The sequence below is a fragment of the Anser brachyrhynchus genome, assembly GCF_964034855.1.
Source record: "Anser brachyrhynchus genome assembly, chromosome: 2".
Taxonomy (NCBI): domain Eukaryota; kingdom Metazoa; phylum Chordata; class Aves; order Anseriformes; family Anatidae; genus Anser; species Anser brachyrhynchus.
Genome location: NC_137695.1, coordinates 115,276,625 through 115,283,407, shown reverse-complemented (window position 1 = coordinate 115,283,407; position 6,783 = coordinate 115,276,625). Strand labels below are relative to the sequence as shown.

Sequence of the window (6,783 nt, the reverse complement as noted above, 5' to 3'; positions counted from 1 at the left end):
GGTCATTATCTCTCAAAGGTCAAGCTCTGTAATCCACATCAAGCTCATAACTACTACTTGAAATATATTAGTTGCAAATAATCCTTAGTTAAAAGCACAGAACACCTTAAACTAGGGCACTCTGAGTGCTTTAACCATTAAGCTCCTTTATGTTTCCTTACATGACCTATTCCTGCCAAGCAGCGGCACAACCTCAATAGCAAAGGCAATTGCAGGTGAATTTTAGGGAGCTGCAGGGAATATTTAGGGCAATTGCAGAGGAAAGGGAAAAACATGATTTGAAATTCCTAAGGCAGAGAAAGACATTGATCTAGAGTCCTCCACATTTATTTCAGGTAGGCACATGCCTTCTTGCCTTGGTCTCCTGCTGTGGACACGGCATGTGGTCAGTCCTGTTTAGGTCAGTGCTCCACAGAGCAGGTAATGTACCTGTTTTGAGTTCACTTTGGTATGGTGGGCTTGGGTACCTCTGGAAAACAGCAAGTCCAATGTTCATCTAACCAGTGTATAATTACCTAATTCATACTTCTTAGAGACTAGCAATGATGGATATTTTTTTAAGTCCTTTTTCTTTAGTTGATCACTGTTAATTGTTCAAGTGTTCCTTGGCAAAATCTTTTAAAGAACTTTAGGGGTATGAAAAACATTGTCTTGTGAAAATTGAAGTTGTAAACCATGTCCAAAAAATGAAGTGTGACTTCAGAAGATGTACACACTCTTGAAACATCAATAGCCAGCAGATTTAGCAGTGGCTTGTTATGAGTGCTTTGAATTGGTCATTGGGTGTCAAATAATAATAACACATCATTTATATGTGAATACTGAATACTGAAATACTGAATATAAGAAATTTAATATTCAACTTCATTTATTTATTTATTTATTTATTTGAGCTTCATCGTTTGTAAACAGAAAATTCTCCTTAGGGTATGCAAAAGTAATAATTTAGTCCTCATAAATTTTTGTCAGGATGCTAACATTTTCAGAATATTAAAGACGATTTACTTAATTTACAAGCATAAACAAAAGGTAGTTGGAGAAAGCAAATAGTGATTAACCAATTAATATAAAAAAATAGAATTTTGCATTATGTGTTAAAATAATATAAATTCATGCACGTTTTCTCATCATCCCTTTAATCTTGAACTATAGCAGACAGATTTCTGTGGAGGTAAAATGCTTAATATCATCATTATAACATAAATAATGTTGTAGGAACCGCAATAAGTAATAATAATAATAATAATGATTTTTTTTTTTTTAGGAAAAGACTTGCCAGATGTATTTAATCTGCTTTTCTACTTTGTTACTCTCTACAGTATAAGTATGAACACATTTGAATGACTATTATAATACATATATATATTATATAACTATTTTTTGGGGGGGGTAAGAAAGCTTATTTATTTTGTCAGTTAGGAGAAAAACAAAAAAACCAATGGAAAGCTATTCAGTGATGAAGCGATGAAAAGTTGACGGGAATCGAAGTTGATGAGATGGTTGAAAGGCAAGTGGTTGTGGTGTATCTGATGTGAATATATAATCAGAATATTTTTTATTCAGTGTCAGATCCTAACCATTCTCTTTCTATACATATCATAAATTGCATATGCAATTTTTTCTTTCATTAAAAGATAATTTATAATTTAAGGAGAAACTGTCTATTTTTAAGTCTATAAATATTTATTCTACTGATAAGTGTCAAATGATGCATGAATACTGTAATGATAGCTACCTGAACATATAACATAGAAGACATCTTCCAAAAATACATACTGGGAAGTCTATTTTTGCACTGAAGCATATTACTACCAAGTAATGTTGCATAACAACAGCATGTTAAAATAATGGCAGTAGTAAACAATAATAATAATAAAAAACATGAAATAAATAATGAGGTCTTTTTAAATGAAGCTTTTTGTTATAATTCTAATCTTTAATCATTTTTGTTCACCTTCTTCCTGCAACTAAATAGCAGGAAATACCTTATGATTTTGAAGTGACGTTTGAGATGTTTATATATAACTGGAGTCTAAGAGTTTTGACCTTATCTGGAGATTTTGATAATACTATGATATTTGATACTACTCACGTTTGTAAGACATTCAAGTGAATGTACACTGAATAGTTCCAAATTTCAAAGTAATATAACTTAATGCTTCTTATTATGAACGTATATATATTACAAATGAATCATTCTTATTACAAATATACTGAGTTTATTGTCAGACAAGTATGTATGATACTACGTATTTACACAGAAAACAAAAAAGAAAAGATGATGTACCCAAAAATATGAAAGGTGACCCAACAAAGTGAAAGTTGGATGATTTTTGTAAACCAACTAGACACTGAGTCAGCTTAATTCCGTCCACACTTCTTAAATATAGAGTCAAAATCATAACTACTTTGCTCTTATTCTTCTCATTAACATTACTTGGTTACTTTGGTGATGCTGACCTGTAAGCATTTGTTTTACGTACCTACATGATTCCCCTGGCAGACAGCCAAGTGTATTACAGGTGTTTGGGAATTTCCCACAAATATCCTAGCTACACCTTGAAGGAAGGACTTACCTGGTCACAGTAGGTAATCACTCTATTGAAATCATTAATCACTGGAAATGTGGCAGCCCTCAAAGATCTGCTTGAGTTGCATTACTCAGCATTTGCAGGAAGTCTCTTCTAAATGTCACTTCTAAGTGCTGTAAAAACCATAACTAGAAGTTTCACTTTTTTTTTTTTTTTTTTCTTTTTTTCCTGCAGGAAGACTCTACCACTGAACCACATCAGAATCAGCCTTGGAAACGGGAAAACTTGGCAACTCTGCCTTCTTAGTGTTTTGCAGAAGGTTAGCTCTTGAAAATATTAGTGGTGCAGACTGTTTACATGCAAGCAGGATCTCTTTTAAGGAGTCAGCTGTTCTTGCAGCAGAGATGTGTTTGCCTCCATCACCACAAGCTGTGCTGGCCCTCCTCTGCCTCCCTTGGAAGGGGAAGCTAGGGCGGCTCTGACATGGAGGAGCAACCCTGTGCAATGGCTGGGCTTGTTTCACATACACAGAAACGACTCATTTTGGGGAGAAAAATACAAACAACACAACAGTTAAGCTAACTCTATGTTGATTGTTTTTCACCCATACCAAGTATTTTGCTGCTTTAGCTATAATTGTTGCCCACATTCAGATGTAATTGCTCATGATGCTTTGAGGTTCCAGTGAAAAATCTCACAGCTGGGTGAGGTTCAGCTTTCTCACCAAACTGGCATGACTGAGCTTGCGTTGCTGAACTCATCAGAAACAATATCACTTGCTGCAACTCTCTTAAATTGGTTCAAAACATCTCTCCATCAATTGAATGCATTTGTACACAATACATCCTATTGTTTTAAAATGATGTATTTTAGAATTTAGAATTCATTTGAATAAATGATGCCATACACTTATAAAATTTTGTCAAGGTGTTCTGCTGTTAAAGAACTGAATATTTAGAACTGGTATAGCTTATTCAAAACTGGTATAGCTTATTCAAAAAAGATAAGTTTATGTGAACCACCAATATATATCTTCCCAGTGCTGAGATAACTGATTCACTCACATCCATATATATCTGAGGTACACTTTGATTTTGACTTTGTCATGTGACTATGTTCACAAGAAGATCAAGATGTTCACAAGAAGATCAAGATACGAGACAACCCATCTGGTACAATATTGGGGAGGGTGGGGGGTGTTTGTGTTTTCCACACACTGGAAAGGAGCGCTTAGATTTTTTTGATCTGTATCACTGACACTGCAGCCACTTTTTTTTTTCTTCTTCCTCATTTGGAAGAGGAAAGCGACACAAGTTTTGGTATGGAATTGTCCACCCCTTCTTGCTGGAAGTGCACTGGTATTCTCCTGAAGCCTTTTTCCAGCTTGTGAATACCACTCCCGAAATGGGGAGAGGTGCTGGCTACTGGGTGAGGTGAGGCACTCCTGTCTGCCCTGGGGCTCAGACGCCATTAGCCAAACACTCCCTGCTCAGGGAGCGACTGCTCATTAGTAAGGAAAGGAGATGAGAACAAACATTAGAAAGGCCTATGCTACTCCTCCTCTATTTTCCATTTTAATTTTTTTTTTCTTTTTTTTTTTTTTTCAGGGTGGGGGGTTGTCTTTTCCATCTTTCCTCATTGTTTTCATATCTCTGGTTATGTGAATCATGCCCCCTAGCTTATGCCAAAGGATGTTTCTGAAAGTAATACTTATTTCTTTTCCATCACTGAAAACAATTTTTTTACAAACTGACTTGACAATGTAGATTTATTTTTCTATGGTTCCTTTCTCCTGCTTCCTAGTTATTTTTGTATTTTCATATTCTTTTCAGTCTTCTTTCATTTTTTCATTATTTTTTTTTTACTTCATCTTGCCCAATCTTGTTATCTTCTTTCCTCTTTGCATTTACTCTTCTTCTCTCCTCTCTGAATTTCTTTCTCATTTGTCAGTTCAGTTCTACCTTCCTGTTCCTGTTTTACACTTGTTATCCCTACTCTAATTCCTTAGGTATTTTCTGCATAACTTTCAGGCAGTGTCCTGTAAAGCTTGGTCAGCCTTTTAAGCCCTGGGGATTGGAAGGGAGAGGACTGGGAGGGGAGAAAATGAGGAAGGAGGCTGAATTAAACACACTGTTGTCCTATAGGTAAAAAATAAATAAATAAATAAATAAAAATGCTATCTTTGCAAAGTCTGTAAACACAGTTTAACTGACTCACTGTATGCCATACTGAGTAGCAACCTCCTCTCCTATGATAATGAGAGCCTCAGAGGGATGGTGGTTCCCTGAAGAATGAAAACATGAAAGAGGACTTCCCCAAAGCCATTGGGTGGAGCACAAAGGATGTGGAAAGACTGGAGGGCTGGAGAGTAAAGATGAACATAGATAAAAGTGAGGAATTCAAGCACCATGAATATCAACAATTGACTAAGTTGACATTATAAACGTTTTGGCCTCCATTGACCATCAACTGGTGAGGCTGGTGGAGTCCATTGTTTTGTTTCTGTGTGTCTGAATAAGTCCGATGCTATGAATTCTATAATAAATACCAGTTTCAAGATATTTAATGACATTTAAAAGTATTCATGAATTCATTTCACTGAGAGGTTAGAAAGAATTACTAATCTTTCTAAAGGTACTGACTACTAGATTTTAATTTCAGTTTCAGTATAGGTGCCTCAGCAGATTTCACTGAGATTGTTTTCATACAGAATATCCCTATCAGTATGCAAAACACACAAAAAAAATGTATATTAGATGCACACTTCATGTAAGCTTAACTGAAAGAGGTCTTCTTTATACTTAAATTAATGAGTTATAAACTTATTGGCTACAGATATAGGCTTAGTTATTATAGATGGGTAAGTGAAAAAATGTATTTCCTATATGTTGTATAAAAATATAACAGCAATGCTGGTAAGTCACTTTAGGGATGTCTACTTGTACATTTGAATGCTACAATATGTGCAATGAATTTGGCTTTTGTATTTGTCTTTCTTCCTTTTTAATTATTCTAATGTCAGTTGTTTGTGTAGTTCCATAAATCCAACTCCATATTATCAGTTACTCACTTTTTCTTTCCTTTTTCCCTCCATGCATTCTGATTAGCATAGTTTCATCACAGCTCCTTATAATGGAAAATTATGAAAAATGTCTCCCTGTAAGCTGTTATTGATTATATAATGAGAAAGAAACATGCATGACAGGATTGTACTCTTCTGCAATGGTCTTTGTGTTTTTATTTACACTTCTAGAAAGTGAGCACAAAGACACAAAACAAGATCATAGGCTAATTTGCATTTAATTTGCAGATATTTAAATTTCAATTACAAGTTCCAAGGAGTAGAGTCGGCCATGTAAGTAGGACTGTTATGAGTTAAATATTTAATTTCCATTTCTGAGTTGAACTGAAAATGGTGGTTTATGCTACAGTTTGAAACGTCAAGGAATAATTGTTTTGTCTATTGTACAGTTTAATTCTCTACACAAGGACTCAAGGACAAGCTTCAAGGTGAATAAGAACCCAGGAAGGTTTGTCTTGTCATGGAGAGCACATGCTATTAATACAGTTGTGCACTCTCATAATGCTGGTCTCTGTATGTATAGGTCAATGACAGGTACTATGCTGGCAGTATTATAGATAGTATATGATATTCTGATATAATGGGAACTCAGGTCTGCTTAATTTACACATAATGAGCTAACACTGTTTTATTCTGTGTAGTCAATGCAATAATACAACAAAGATAAAAGATTCTTAATGCCATTTGCTTATAGTAACACAAGAAGAAAATTATTATTTTTTGAAATAAGATGTTCATTTTTTGAATATCAGAAAAAAAGTAGAGATCAAATGAGAGAAAGGGCAAAAATACATAAAACCAAACTGATTATAAGAAAGGGTATGAATTAATTACACTGGAATATATTTCAGTTTGCGGCCATCTTCCATCTAAACTAATAAATATTAAATGTGTGCTGAAACTAACATGCGTGTATGAACTTGTCTATGCTTACAAATGGAATAATTTAAACAGAACATAGCAAGGGAATTAGCAAAAATGAAAGAAACAACCACACCTATCCATTTAAAGCATGTAAAACTGAGTAACGTTAAAGAGCAGCACTGAGTGAAAGAAAATTGTCTGTGCGTGTGTATAAGCTACTTAAGGTGGTGATATTAAATTAACGTATCACCAACACAGGGTGGATGAGGTGGACCTGGTCAGCTTCCTCTCCCTGTTACAGACTAA

General features: G+C 34.8%; 1 long non-coding RNA gene across 1 annotated transcript; it reads left to right on the top strand.

Moving 5' to 3' along the window:
* Positions 1-231: 231 nt before the first annotated feature.
* Positions 232-2,881, top strand: LOC308189626. Its single transcript, XR_013946481.1, has 3 exons — positions 232-420; positions 1,265-1,324; positions 2,766-2,881. It is a non-coding gene; the product is annotated as an uncharacterized lncRNA (long non-coding RNA).
* The last annotated feature ends 3,902 nt before the right edge of the window (positions 2,882-6,783 follow it).